Genomic DNA, 16,587 nt, shown 5'->3' with positions numbered 1-16,587 from the left:
CCAAAAGCAGAAGGTGTGCAATACTCAGAGACATGGCCAAGGTAAGAAAGGCTGAAAGACGACCACCACTGAACAAGACACACAAGCTGAAACGTCAAGACTGGGCCAAGAAATATCTCAAGACTGATTTTTCTAAGGTTTTATGGACTGATGAAATGAGAGTGAGTCTTGATGGGCCAGATGGATGGGCCCGTGGCTGGATTGGTAAAGGGCAGAGAGCTCCAGTCCGACTCAGACGTCAGCAAGGTGGAGGTGGAGTACTGGTTTGGGCTGGTATCATCAAAGATGAGCTTGTGGGGCCTTTTCGGGTTGAGGATGGAGTCAAGCTCAACTCCCAGTCCTACTGCCAGTTTCTGGAAGACACCTTCTTCAAGCAGTGGTACAGGAAGAAGTCTCCATCCTTCAAGAAAAACATGATTTTCATGCAGGACAATGCTCCATCACACGCCTCCAAGTACTCCACAGCGTGGCTGGCAAGAAAGGGTATAAAAGAAGAAAATCTAATGACATGGCCTCCTTGTTCACCTGATCTGAACCCCATTGAGAACCTGTGGTCCATCATCAAATGTGAGATTTACAAGGAGGGAAAACAGTACACCTCTCTGAACAGTGTCTGGGAGGCTGTGGTTGCTGCTGCACGCAATGTTGATGGTGAACAGATCAAAACACTGACAGAATCCATGGATGGCAGGCTTTTGAGTGTCCTTGCAAAGAAAGGTGGCTATATTGGTCACTGATTTGTTTTTGTTTTGTTTTTGAATGTCAGAAATGTATATTTGTGAATGTTGAGATGTTATATTGGTTTCACTGGTAAAAATAAATATTTGAAATGGGTATATACTGTATTTGTTTTTTGTTAAGTTGCCTAATAATTATGCACAGTAATAGTCACCTGCACACACAGATATCCCCCTAAAATAGCTAAAACTAAAAACAAACTAAAAACTACTTCCAAAAAATTCAGCTTTAATATTAATGAGTTTTTTGGGTTCATTGAGAACATGGTTGTTGTTCAATAATAAAATTAATCCTCAAAAATACAACTTGCCTAATAATTCTGCACTCCCTGTATGTGATTTCCCCCAATTAATATTTAAACCAGAAAAAAAAACGAACTTATCTATTATTTCTATCACTCTATTAAACTGATCCCCAGTATTGTGCAAGAACAATAAAATATCGTCCGCATACATTAACAATTTTTCTTCTCCGCCCACGTATTGAAACCCATTAATCTCCCTATCATTTCTTATTATACTTGCCAGAGGCTCAATTGCAATAGCGAATAGTAATGGGGAGAGAGGGCATCCCTGCCTAGTGCGCGATAGAGGGCAAATGGCAGGGACAAGCTCCCGTCCACCACTACTCTAGCCCTTGGATTAAGATATATTAACTGTATCCATCTTATAAATCCCTCCCCTATACCAACCCTTTTTAATACTGCCCATAAATACTCCCATTCAATACAATCAAATGCCTTTTGGGCGTCCAATGAGAGTATCGCTTTCTCCCCTGCTTCTAGTCTGTTGGCTTCAATATTAAGAAACAACCTTCTTATATTTGAGTATATTGTTCACCAGGTATAAAACCTGTCTGATCTTCATTTATTACTACTTTAATAACCTTCGACAGCCTATCAGCCAAAACCTTAGCCAGTATTTTAGCATCCGTATTCAGGAGAGCTATTGGCCTGTATGACCCGGGATCTGATTGTTCTTTCCCCTTTTTTGGAATTAATGTGATAATTGCCTCTTTCATGGAGTCTGGTAGGTCACCTAATTTTTGGGCCTCATCCAGTGTTATTTTTAACTCTGGTACTAACACCTGAGAAAAGGTGTTATATATTTTGAAGGGGAGCCCATCTCCCCCTGGTGCTTTTTCAGATTTTACCTTCCCCAGAGCCTCATTTATTTCGGCCACCGATATTTCTTTTTCTAAATATTCTTTTTGGGCTTGGGATATCTCTCTAAAAGCAATCTGATCTAAATATAACTCTAATTCTTGTTTGAATATTGTACCATGGACTTATAAAGTTCCCAAAAATATTCCAGGAACACTTTTTTAATACCTTCCGATGTACTAATTATTTCACCCATTTTATCTCTAGTCGCACCAATCCAGGACTTCCCTCTTTGATTTCTCACTATACTTGCTAAGATTTTACCAACCTTTTCACCCTCTGAGGCTAACCGGATCCCTTGAAAAAGTAGTTCTTTCCTACTTCTATCTAATTGGTATATTTTTTACTTTTCCTGTTCTTCCTCCCAAACTCTCTTATTACAATCGGTGGGGTACCTTATGCATACCATTCTTGCTTCTTGTAGTTTTTTCTCCAATGCATTACCACACTCTCTAGCACTTTTTTTCCCAGTGGTTCACCTTTTTAAACAACAATCCTCTCAAATATGCCTTAGCAGTATCCCAAACAATTAACCTACTAGCGGAACCATTATTTTCCATAATTTTTTTTTTTTAATTCTTCAGTTATACTCTCTTTATCTGGGATCAATGGTAACCAATGGGAATTGAACTTAAACAGTGGTAAAATATAATTTTTATTCAAATCTAGTTCGATTACCATTGCACTATGGTCTGATAGAGCCATGGGTATATACTTTATCTTAATCCTATTTTGGAACATTAGATTTTTATTTCCCAGGACCATATCTATTCTTGACCAAGTTTGGTGTGTTTTAGAATAACAGGAATACATGGTTTCATCCGGGTTCTGGACACGCCAAACATCAACCCAATTAAATTCCCGGGCTAGTTTAAAAAAATCTACATTTTGTGCTCTTCCCCCTCTGCCAGACATTCTATCCCTGAGTGGATCCATTACCGCATTATAGTCTCCTATCGAAATCATTATACATTCCTGTTTATTCAACATAAATCTGTACAATTGATACAAGACATCTGGTTTATATGGTGGTGGAATATATTAGCAATTACGGTTTTAATCCCTTCTATGTAACAATGTAAAAAGAGGTACCTGCCATAGTCATCGGCCTCACATACCACACACTCAAATTTAATCTTATTATGTATCAAAATTGAGACCCCTCTAGAATAAGTAGTATATACAGAATGATATCCTTCCACCATCAGATCTTCTTGATCTATCTTCTTGATTAGTTAATTTTTGTCCCATCTTGCCATTTATCTGTTTTAAAAGTACCACCTCCTTCTCTAAATTCTGAACAGAGTGTTCCAGGACGGGAATCCTTTTTTCCATCTCATGCAAACGCTGCCTTACTTTCTCCATCTCGTCCCGTATTACAGTAACATCCATTTTCACTGCCCCGAGCTGTGTTACTATGTTACCCATCAAGTTTTTCATCCTCGTGCAAAATATGTCCTGCATCATTATTGCATCTGCTTCTGTAAATGTCGCCGAGGTTCCCCTCTCTCCCCCTCCCCCCACAAGCGCAATCTCATGCGTCGGGCCTTGGGGCCCGACGTCCATAGTTTTTTCTTTTTGTGGGGATCTGGACCCAGGTGAGTTTGGGACCAAAAACTTATTTAAACCCTGTTGTTTAGGCCCACTCTCTAACCCTGTTACTGATCGCCTGGCGGTACTCCCCGTAGGGCCACGCTGTTCCTCCTTTTTTTTTTTATGGCATTTTAGATTTTGTCCTCCCTTTTCCCTCCCTTCCCTCGCCTTCCCCCGCCTTCCCCCCTCCACGTTACACTGATATACTTATCTTACGCCAAAACCTTAAATCCAGCAATATGTTAACCCTCAAACTCAAGATCTTGTTTGCGTATTAGCCGTAGTTAATGGACATTTTTTTAACGGATGATTTCTAAGAAATGGCTATCAAAAACTATGCCCTATAATTGTATGGGGGCCGGTGGTCTGTTAAAATGGCCAAAATAGGAGGTGTCATACGCCCGTGGACTTCCATTGTTCTGAAATTGGCGATCGTCGTCTGAACGCAGCCTTAGTTTATTTCAGGATATGTAATATGTATCAAACAACACTCTTCTGTTTATGAAGTAATTCATTTACACCCAGGTTACAATAAATTATGGGCCTACTTATGCTAATGTGAAACACAATCAATCCAGGTGCAGACAACAGGAAATTCCTAACTCAGAAAATGAATTTCATTAATTCAGTGAATTAAATCAACCAGCATTAATTACTTGAAGCATGTTGCTTCGAAAGTGCTAGTGGAAATGTGGGCTATTTACTCATTCATTCATTTGCATATCTGTCTCTGGAGAACACAGTTCATCATCAGTAAGCTCAGTTCTTACTTAGAACTACAGATGTGATTAAATGCCTGTTATTAACTGGTGTTAATCCAGAAAACTATCTTCAGTCTCCCCAATTCTCCCCGAAATATGTCCTTAGTTACCACATGTGGTGTGTAGAGTAGACAGATGTGTTTGCATAGACCAATCATGTGTAATAAGATGCTATTATCACCACATATTGGGTGTGAATTATGCTTCTTATTTTTTCCAAGTGATGATATTAAATATACAAGTGAATTCGGAATGTCTTCAGACCCTTTCACTTTTTTCAAATTTTATTATGTTGCGGCCTTGTGCTAAATCATCATTCTGCACTCAATACCCCCATAATGAGACAGTGAACACAGAGGGGGATATTTACTAAGCATGTTGCGCCAGAATTATGGCATAAATTGCACCAAAAAGAATGACGTTTTTATTTACACCAAACAAACACATAGTGCAACAGCACTCTACAAACTAAAGGTAGAGTACAAAAGTATATTACATTGCAAATGCTTTTGGGGGCTATATATATAGGAGTAGTGGCTGACTCCTATATGCTGGGTCGTGGACTCCCTTAGCCTCTTCTGCCTCACAGGCTGATTTTAATTAGCATGAGTATATAGTCAGCTCAACATGCATGCTGGTATTTATAGTCCCTGGATTCCATGAAGGCCATTTTGGCTCCACACAGATATGGATCAACAGGGGCCCAGCATGCATGTGAGACCTGCACTTCCTGGATTTCATGGTCGCTGTTATGGCACCGTGAGCTTTAGTGTTAGGCCCCGTCTTATAGAGATCGCCTTGGCGTGTGGCAGGCGGGCTCAAATGATTTTGTACAAAATGTATTTGCTAAGCATCTCTAAGTTATTAGCATAGCATTTACAATGTAATATACTTTTGTACTCTACCTTTGGTTTGTAGAGTGCTGTTGCACTATGTGTTTGTTAGATGTATATTTGCAGCCACACTGCGACGGGCACCTGCGCATTGGGATGTGCTGACCCCCCCTTTTGTGTTTCTAGTTTTAATTTACACCAAATATATCAACTCTTTTCTATAGAGTTTTCACCATAAAGAATGCATCACATCAGAAATAAGTTCTAAATGTCAAAGGGGGCTATCAAATTGTCGCATATTACATCTCATTTATCATCCTCTTATAGGCAGAAATGGCTCAAATTGTTGCGGACAATTTGGCCAGCTGATGTGGCATTGTTTTCTGTAAAAAGTCGCATTTATGGTATAAAGATGCGACTTTTTGTCAAAGTAAAACCAACTTGTCGTGGAAACAGGTGATAGGTAAGTATTAAAACAGGATGCATTGATTTTTATCTAATGCAAATGAGCTAAACAACAGGATTTCATCAGTAAATTGACATTCAACAAAAACAAAACAAGAAAAACAACTCGAGTATGAGACAAAAGTCACAATTTACCACTGGAAATGTCGTAAATATGCTTCAAAAGTCTCAAATATGTTTCAAAAGTCGCAAGTGCGGTCTGGCAGGGGTTGGCTAAAATGGCGCATTTTGGTTTAAAAAAGTCGCATTTTAATGCTATTGGTGTTAAAATGTTGCAAATCGAGAGAAATAGGAAGATAATCAAGTTTATATTTTTTTTAAAGTCACATTTTAAAAGTGGCATGCGCCTTGTGATATATGAGGTGAAACACTTTTGATTTGTAATGTTAGTTTTTTTTTGGGCACAAATTACGCCATTATTGATAAATGTCCCCCAGAATGTCCAAAGCTTTTGAAAAGGAAAAACTAAAATATTGCATTGATGACATAAGTGTTCAGACCCTTTATTCAGTACTTATTTGAAGCACCTTTGGGAGCAATTAAAGTCTCCAGTCTTCTTGAGTATGATGCCACAAGGTTTCCACACCTGGATTTAGGTATTTTCTGCTATTCTTCTCTGCAGATCCTCTCAAGATCTATCAGTTTGGATAGGGATCATCAGTGGACAGCCATTTTAGGTCTCTCTGGGTTCAAGTCAGGGCTCTGGCTGGGCCACTTAAGGACATTCACAGAGGTGTCCCTAAGTCATTCCTGTGTTGTCTTAGCTGTGTGCCTAGGGTCATTATCATGTTGGAAAGTTAACCTTTGGCCTAGTCTGAGGTCCAGTGTATAGTTGACGCAGGTATTGGCTATCGCGCTCTCTTCCAAACCCACCCCCACTCCCCTCATGTACCAAAATAACGACACATACACCAGGTTGGATTGAATCGGCCGCAGCAGCCATTTTAGTATTACATATTTAACTTTCCCAGTAAATTATACAACCAACCCATATGCAACGGCATATGACAACTCACCCCCAATATATGTATAACATATATTAACGACGAGGGAGGTCCTCGAGCCCCAACTGGTTTGGTTAACCCTCGTCCGTGGGGTACTCCATCTTGCCCCCAGCCGATGAGCGCCAGCTCAGAGGCACCACTGATGGACCTATAAAAACCTGGCCCGAAAATACCAACCATGGGAGTCCAGCCCTCCCATCCTCCAGAACCTGTTATTCCACCCACTCCAAGGACCTCCCACTGCCTTGACTCCCGTGACAAGCCTTTGTCCCTCCGCTAGCTATAATCTGGAAAGCAAAACAAAATGCACCGCACACCATTCAAAATTGCAAACAAGGGGAGGGTGGGCGGGTTCTGCCTGTATTTTCACAGTGCCCCTGTCTGGCTAAATTATTTTTTTAAATGGCCCCTTCTTCCCCTCTTGCCACCCTATTTAAGGCCCCCCTTTCCTCCTCCCCTACCTTTAAGCCCACGAATCGTCTAATCTCTCTTGCTGACGCCGCCCCTCATCATGCTGCCCCCCCCCCCCCCCCCCCCCCCCAGGCTGCGTCCTCTAGTCCGGCCACACTGGATCAGGTTTTTATTAAGAATTTCTGTGCACTTTGCTCCATTTAGCTTTCCCTCAACTGACGAGTATCCCTGTCCCAGATGCTAAAAAACACTTGCATAGCATGATGCTGCCATCACCATGCTTCACTGTGTGGATAGTATTGGATAGTGCCTGAGTTTCTCCTAATGGTTATTATTGAGGCCAAAATACCCAATCTTGGTTTCACCAGAACAGAGGATCTTGTTTCTCGTAGTCTCAGGTTTCTCTACGATTGGATGACCGAGAGCTCCCTCAAACTCAATGGTTCCAAAACAGAACTCCTCTTCCTCCATGCAAACCGAAACAAAAACCATAGCACGATGTGCACGCCACCCACTATCCTCTGACAAACCATCACTCCCAGCACCAAAGCCAAAAGCCTCTGAGTCATCTTTGACTCAGACATGACAATAGATGCACAAATAGGATCAGTAGTCAGCGGATCCCACCACCTTCTTCGCCTGCTGCGTAGACTCATCCCTTTCATTTCTGAAGGAGACGCAGCAGCAGTAGTTGGAACAACCATCAATTCCTGACTCGACTACGCAAGCTCCCTCTACCTAGGACTTCCTAAATCCCAAATTTCACGTCTACAAGTCGTCCAGAACACAGCCGCCAGACTGATAACGGGAAAAAAAACTGGGAATCTATCACCTCGTCCCTGAGGACCCTTCATTGGCTACCCGTGAAGGATCGGATCACATTCAAGACCCTCTGCCTCACCCACAAATGTACACAATGGAAAGCCCCCCAATACCTCTGCGACAAAATAAAGCACTACACCCAGGTCGCCCCCTCCGGTCAGTTAACCAGAACCTCCTCCATACCCCTAAGACCCGTTACAAATCAAAAGGCGCACGAAGGTTCGCAGTCCAAGGACCCCGGCGATGGAACACTCTACCCGCGAAGATCCACTTAGATGAAAACCATCTGGCCGTCAGAAAGAAGCTCAAGACCCCTCTTCTGAAGGAATAGGCAGACAATGGCTGCAAAAGCGCCTTGAGGCGATTCAGTTTGCAATTGTAGCGCTATACAAGTTATTCATTTATTCATTCAAAAATAAAAATGTAAAAGTGCATTTTGTGTTTCTCGCTAACTCTGCATACAATTATCGGGAAGGAACAATTCAGTCCTGATAACTGTCTGCTGCTTGTTAGTGGAGGTGAAGAACTACATTTACACTTACAGGCTGGTGTCATGGAACATGTGTGCACACCTTGTAGCTGATCCGCTACTTGCGGGCTGCACGGGCATGAGTTCAGTCACTTCGGTGTGCAATCCCGTCCTGCGGTGCGTGATCCAGTGAGACCCGTGATTGTGCACTGAAGTAACAGCGGAACAAGTACAAGGGGGTGGGGGGATGATCTGTGGGGTTGCCCAGGTCTATTCAATATTAAAGGGCCCTGGAATAGCCAAAAATGCTACCAGCATAACATTCGGGGTACTGGACAAAACATCCGGGGTTCAAGCACCGAATGTTTTGACCTAGCGACGCCCCTGGTATGAATACTTATGTCCATGCAAAATTCTAGTTATTCCTTTTTAATCAGTTTGCAAATATTTTTTGCAAAAAAAAAAAAAAGAAAGGGTCTAAAGACTTTTTGTATGCACTGTAGCACAAATAACCTACAGACTGAACAAAAATCACAGAAAACTAAAAAAAATCTTGCATGATGTTATAAATATATGAATATGCATGGCTACATTTACAAAAATAAAATAAAATTATGCACTAAGATTAAATATTATATTTGGACTAAACCCTCATTCTGATATGATAAAATCTGAGATTCTCCACCAATATATTTTAATCAAAACACATCTGTGCCTGCCAAAGTGGTCTCAGTCAAGGCCGGTCCTACTCTAAACCTACCTATGCCATTGGGCATCTATATTCAGGAGAGCAGACTTTGCATATATATTGTACTGCTCCTAGTTACCTCTGTGTACAACAAGCAACCAATGAGAGGAGGAACAAGCACAGCTATATGTACCTTCTAATTAAGGTTGCCTATGGGATAGGTATGGCAAAATACAGGGTATCCCTTTAACTGTGCCTTCCTAATCTGACACAACATCCAGACAATGCAGATCACAAACAACACTGCTTAGCAGGCAATTACTGGTACTTCTTCATGCAGCTTCAACCTTCCTGAGTTTCTAACACCATAGACTGCTATGGAAAACCTCTTTTGGAGAGACTTCAAAGGGCCTCCAAGTCTGTCAGCGTGGATCAAATTAAGTCCTTTGCGATGCATTGGAGAGAAAGAAAGACATAGATACAGTACAGTGTTTCCAAGTTTCTCTGGGAAACAATGCCCTGCAGAGTTATTTTATTATCAACAGACATAATCCACAGGATTGCAATAATCAAATCAGTGTAAAGCAAAACTACACATAGACATGATGCAAATCACATAAGGTACAGGAGACATTATATGAATCTGTCCATATGGAAGTTCTCCAGGTCCCCAATACTATACCAGTATGAACTGGGTTTGTCCAGTTTACACCATTCAATGGACATAGCTTATGAACCCTAAATGATCCTACAATAAGGGATACAAAGGGGGATGTGTGAGATGTATAGTAAATGTAGAACTCGTCTTTATCATACAGCACCAGAATCATACCGATTATATAAATACAGCATGTTCTATGCTGCTTGCTCTGTGACTACATGTTCTGTGCCCTCTTGCTCTGTGCCACTATGTTCTGTTCCTCCTTGATCTCTGCCTCCATGTACTGTGCCCCCATGTTCTGTCCCACCATACTCTGTGCATCCATACTCTGTGCCCCCTTGCTCTGTGCTCCCTTGCTCTCTGCCTCCATGTACTGTGCCGCATGCACCGTGCACCCATGTACTGCACCCCCTTGCTTTGTGCCTTCATGTTCTGTGTCCCCTTGCTCTGTGGCAACATTCTCTGTGCTCCCATGCTCTTTGCTCTGTGCCTCCATGTGCTGTGACCCCATGCTCTGTGCCACATTATAATACTCACTTTTCCATGATCCCACAAAGTTATCAGCGATGCAGTCCAAGGCCTCTTCAGGTATCTGTGAAACGTTGTGGACAGCACAATGATGTCATTGCACCGCCTGTGTCACAACAGAACACCTAATGACAGGGCAGGGAACAAATGTTTCTAATGTCTGGAAAAAAAAATTATATGTACAAAATAATGCCAACATAAAGTAGACATATTGTGACAGATTTCCATCAAGATGTTTTTTAAAAGGTAAAACGCTATGGGAAAGATTTTTCATCTTCCTTGCAACTGAAAAGTGGCGTTAAAAAGTTATAAACTATGTGCATCTCCCACATTTTATGTCATCCGCCCCAATTTTCAGAAAGAGGTTGTGTCAAGGGTGGGAAGTGGCCAGCAGTTGAAAACAAATTTATCTTCATTTATGCCAGTTTTTTGGTGCAAATGAAGCCAGAAATCTACAGCAGCTCTGAGCATAAATTAGGCGCAGGGACTACTGGGGATGCGCCAATTTTACTGCAAGGCCTAAGCCTCGTCATAATTTAGGCACATTCTCTGGCAGTGCGGGGCATATAAAGACTAATGCAGAAAGAGCTGATCTTGATAAATTTCCCAATTGACACAATTATTGGATCCTCCCTGCCTATAAAACCCACCTTCATCTACTCCAAAGCCTCTAATTTAAAAAATAATTATAATAATGTATTAACAGGCACTCTACCATCTGGGAGTGCATCAAGGTGCAATTCTTAAATAATGTATCCCTCAAATCAAAATACATAAACATTAAATCAGTACAATAAAAAATCATACCCGGTGCTCTAGTTCCTTCACCAATTCCTCCAGGGGCTGCTCTCCCAGGAAGGGCATCCGCAGGGCCACTTGCTTCTGCAATCGCTGCTCTTCACTGGGGAGACTCTTGCCTCGCTGGTATTGTACATTATCCAGGGCCTGGTACTAGATGCCTTTCCTTAATGCATCCTGGCCATCCAGGTCTTCCTCATCGTACTCCACTGCTGGTTCTATTCTGGTGCTGTCAGGGTCGCTGTCCTAGGACATGCCTTGCCCTCAAATTGTAAAATCCATGGAATGGTGTCTCCTGTAGCTGTCCTTCTGGCTGTGGAAATGATCCCGCCGTTTTCCACCAATTGTAACAGCATACCAGGGTATGCTCCAAACTCCGAACGGAACCTCACGAATAGCTGCTAGCAGATGAATTGGAAACGCACCCAAGCGGCTTACACTCCTAGCAATCAGTCTCTAACAGCATACAGTGAATCCCCCCAAGAACGAGACCAAGCTCCGTGTTGAGGGTAAAGCAGTGGACAGCTAGAGCTGAGTGTTTATTGTTCTTATGTAACATTGTTACACACTAGTACCACCCACAGGGTTTTGTAAAAACAACCAATAAACACGTACAATACAGTAAAACAAAAATCCTCCCCTCTGCCTGTGAAACAATTACCTTACACAATGGGTTGATGTAATTATCACAGGCAGGAGAATACACAATGTCTTCTGTCCTGGAGACAACTGAGGAGTAATTCAATTATCTCTCAGGACAAAGGGAAATCGCCAATACACACGTGGAGACAATAGGACACATGGTTTTGCCACATGTTCTATTAGGGGACAGTTGTTCCATTCTGCAAAATATGAAATGCACACGCACATCATCTGTATTTTTTCTGATCGCAAAATACGTATTGTCGTGTGCATGAGGCCTTATGGTGTTCAAGGTGCAAATTCAAAGGCACAAACAACTTTCCTGGGGGGCAGGAGACCTGGTTGTCCCCCTGAGCCTCCAACACCATCCCCTCTAGGTCTGGGTGTAAAGCAGAGACAACCACCCCCTTTTGTAAAATCGGCAGCAGATCGTCAACATCACCCTCTCCAGGAAAACTTTGGGATAACGCATCATCTTTGGTATATTTGGTCCCCCAGACGATAGGTGATAGTAAAATTAAACCTGGTAAAAAACAAAGACCACCTAGCTTGTTTAGGGGTAAGACGTTTAGAAGATTCAGGGTATAACAGGTTTTTATGATCCGTAATCACCGTGACAGGAGGAGCTGCAACCTCCAAAAAGTGGAGTGTCTATACCATAATTCTTCTCAGCTGACGACAATTTCTTAGAAAACACAAAGATGCCATTTACTTGGAGATGGAGCCTGGGACAGTATAGCCCCCCTCCCCCCCCCCCCCCCCTCTGATGCATCAACCTCTATAATAAAAGGTTGAGAAACATCAGGCTAGACCAGTATGGGTGCCGAGGTGAAAATCTTCTTCATAGAGGAAAAAGCCAGTTTAGCAGCGTCAGACCATTTAGAAAAATCAGTCCCCTTCTTTGTAAAGTCCGTAAGGGGTTTGACAATCGCAGAATAGTTCTGAATGAATTTTCTATAGAAATTGGCAAAACCCCAAAAACTCTGCAGAGCTTTTAGGTTCTCAGGAACATCCCATTCTAGGATCGCGTGGACCTTCTCTGGATCCATACGGAACCTGATATCAGATACCCCAGGAATTGTACCTCCTGTACGGTGAATACACATTTCTCCAATTTAGAATATAACTTATTTGTCTGTAAAATCTACAACATCTGCCTGACATGTACCTTGTGTGTCTCCAGATCGGGTGAATAGATCAAAATATCGTTAAACCACAAATCTGCCGACAAGATAACAAAAGATATCATTGACAAAGTGTTGAAAGACAGCAGGAACATTAGTCAGGCCAAATGGCATGATCATGTTTTCATAATGCCCCTCAGGAGTGTTAAACACTGTCTTCCGCTCATCCCCCTCTCCAATTCGAATCAGATTGTAGGCTCCCCTAAATCCATTTTAGAAAACCATTTTGCACCAGCAATCTGATTAAAAAGGTCAGGAATGAGAGGAAGAGGATAGGGATCTTGGATAGTTATCCAATTTAGTTCACGAAAATCTAGGCAAGGACGCAGGCCCCCATCTTTCTTCTTTACAGAGAAGAACCCATCAGCCATGGATGAAAAGGAGGGTCTGATATATCCTTTAGCCAAACTCTTGAAAATATAGTCTTTCATGGCTTGTCTTTCAGGGCCACAAAGATTATATAACCTGGTCTTAGGTAACTTTGCTCCAGGGAGCAGGTTAACCGGGCAATAGTCAAGGACGAACATCGGCTAGGACGGTTTGCGAACGCGATCAAATGTTCAGGAACCATGAGTTCGCGGCAGGCCCCATTAACTTTAACCCCTTAAGGACTCAGCCCTATTTCACCTTAAGGACTTGGCCATTTTTTGCAAATCTGACCAGTGTCACTTTAAGTGCTGATAACTTTAAAACACTTTGACTTACCCAGGCCGTTCTGAGATTGTTTTTTCGTCACATATTATACTTCATGACACTGCTAAAATTGGGTCAAAAAAGTTAATTTTTTTGCATAAAAAAATACCATATTTACCAAAAATGTGGAAAAATTAGCAAATTTCAAAGTTTCAGTTTCTCTACTTCTGTAATACATAGTAATACCCCCCAAAATTGTGATGACTTTACATTCCCCATATGTCTACTTCATGTTTGTAGCATTTTGGGAATGATATTTTATTTTTTGGGGATGTTACAAGGCTTAGAAGTTTTGAAATTTTTCAGAAATCTTCAAAATCCCACTTTTTATGGACCAGTTCAGGTTTGAAGTCACTTTGTGAGGCTTACATAATAGAAACCACCCAAAAATGACCCCATTCTAGAAACTACACCCCTCAAGGTTTTTAAAACTGTTTTTATAAACTTTGTTAACCCTTTAGGTCTTCCACAAGACTTCATGGCAAATGGACATAAATTTTAAGAATTTCGATTTTTTGATTTTTTTTTCCAATATAATCAATTTTTTCATGGAAAAAAACAAGGGTTAACTGCCAAACAAAACTCAAAATGGGTTGCCCTGATTCTGTAGTTTGTAGAAACACCCCATATGTGGTTGTAAACTACTGTTTGGCCAAACGGGAGGACATAGAAGGAGGGGAACACCATATGGGTTTTGCAAGGCAGATTTTGCAGGACTGGTTTTGTTTATACCATGTCCCATTTGAAGACCCCCGTTGCACCCCTAGAATAGAAATTTCAAAAAAGTGATTCCATCTAAGAAAGTACACCCCGCAAGGTATTCAAAACTGGGTTTACAAACTTTGTTAACCCTTTAGGTGTTCCACAAGAGTTCATGGCAGATGGAGAAACAATTTAGAAATGTCTATTTTTTGGAAAATTTTCCAATATAATAAATTTTTTACAGGAATAAAACAAGAGTTAACTGCCAAACAAAACTCAATATGGGTTGCCCTGATTCTGTAGTTTGCAGAAACACCCCATATGTGGTCGTAAACGACTGTTTGGCCAAACAGGAGGACATAGAAGGAGGGGAACACTATATGGGTTTTGCAAGGCAGATTTTGCAGGACTGGTTTTGTTTATACCATGTCCCATTTCAAGCCCCCTGTTGCACCCTTAGAATAGAAATTTCAAAAAAGTGACTCCATCTAAGAAAGTACACCCCTCAAGGTATTCAAAACTGGGTTTACAAATGTTGTTAACCCTTTCGGTGTTCCACAAGAGTTAATGGCAGATGGAGAAACAATTTAGAAATTTCTATTTTTTGGAAAAATTTCCATTTTAACCCTTACTTTATTACTGGAAAAAATGGGTTAACAGCCAAACAAAACTTAAAAAGGGTTGCCCTGATTCTGTACTTTGCAGAAACACCCCATATGTGGTCATAATTGTTAATTTCTAACGATAATTTGTTTTCCCTTAGTCCTAACAGCAGCACAGATGGGGTTAACTGCCCCTGTGGACTGGTAGGACCGGCGGAATTTTTAATGAGCTCAAGAACCAATAAGCGATCTTCAGCTCCCAGAAAGGGAGGAGATCGCCCCCCAGCCCACCGTGTCTTTAACAAGCATCATGTACCTAGGGTGGGATATTTGTGTGCTGCTGTTAGGACTAAGGGAAAACAAATTATCATTAGAAATTAACGATTCCCTTACGTCCTACCAGCAGCACAGATGGGGAGATAGCAAGAAGAATCCCCTAGGGAGGGTCCTCATGCCTGGCAGAACTAAGAACTGTCTGCCCAAAGGCCGAAAACTCTGCCACCCTAGCATCTATCCTATAGTGGGAGATGAAGGTTGACTCAGAGCTCCAGGAAGCCGCCTTACAGATCAACTCTAAGGGGAGAAGTCTTCTCTCCGCAACAGAGGTGGAGACAGCCCTAGTAGAATGGGCCTTCACAAACTCCAGAGGATCTAGAGATTGGGAGGGAAAGACTCCCTGATGGCTTCCTTGATCCAGCGACCAATGGTAGCTTTAGACGCTTTGCGGCCTTTAGACTTACCGGCAAACAGGATGAGGAGATTCTCATCTATCCTGAACTCTCTGGATCTATCCACATAGACCTGGAGGCACCTCAAAATATCCAGCGGATGTCTGGCTGGAGTATCAGAGGAGGAGGCTGAAAACAAAACTGGTAAAGAGATTACCTGGTTAATATTTTGGAAGGTTGGAACCTTAGGTCTGAAGTAAGGTAAAAACTTCAGGAGTACTCCGTCCTGCAAGAAAATGATGTAAGGGTGGATTGCAGAAAAAGCTTGTAGTCCAGAAATCCTCTTGGCTGAAGCTACAGCCAGAAGAAAAACCAGTTTTAAGGTCAAAACTCTTAATTCTACCTCCTCCAATGGCTCAAAGGGGGGAGATGCTAACCCCCTGAGCACTACTGAAAGATCCCACTGGGGAATAGGTCTCAGTATAGTAGGCTTTAGTCTTTCAGCTCCCTTCAGGAAGCGTTTGATGAGTGGGTCCCGAGAATGTGGCCTGTTAAGACAGGCCGAGATGGCACAAATCTGTACTCTCGAAGTAGCTGGAAAAAGACCTTTATCTAATCCATCTTGAAGGAATTGCAATATCGCAGGAAGGGGCGGATCTGCAGACGCCACCTGTTTGGAATCACACCATGACACGAAGATTCTCATGATCCTGGATAGTGTTGAGCGCGAATATTCGAATTACGAATTTTTTTCTCGAATATCGCAATTTCGAGATTTCGCGAATATTTAGAATATCGTTCTATATATTCGCGAATTCGAATATTCGTATTTTTTTTTTTTTATTATAATATTTTTTTTCTTTCCCACTTCTCTAAAGTTGTTCTTACCTGTCCTTTGGATTCCTGGCTTCCTGGCTGCTCCAGTCAGTGGCGTTTTCAACTTACTGCTATATTCCATATTAGCTAAATTACAATCTAATCTATATGTGTATTTTACGAAATTTCGCAAGTTGCGATGCGAGTAATATAACACGAAATAATCGCATGAAGATTTCAATTTAGCACTGCTATATTCCATATTCTAGCCTAATATGGAATATAGCTGTGCTAAGTTAGCACTGCTGTATTCCATACTAGGCTAGAATATGGAATATAGCAGTGCT

This window comes from Bufo gargarizans, chromosome 1 (genome assembly GCF_014858855.1).
Source record: "Bufo gargarizans isolate SCDJY-AF-19 chromosome 1, ASM1485885v1, whole genome shotgun sequence".
NCBI classification, from domain to species: Eukaryota; Metazoa; Chordata; class Amphibia; order Anura; family Bufonidae; genus Bufo; species Bufo gargarizans.
This window is presented reverse-complemented; position numbering follows the sequence as displayed.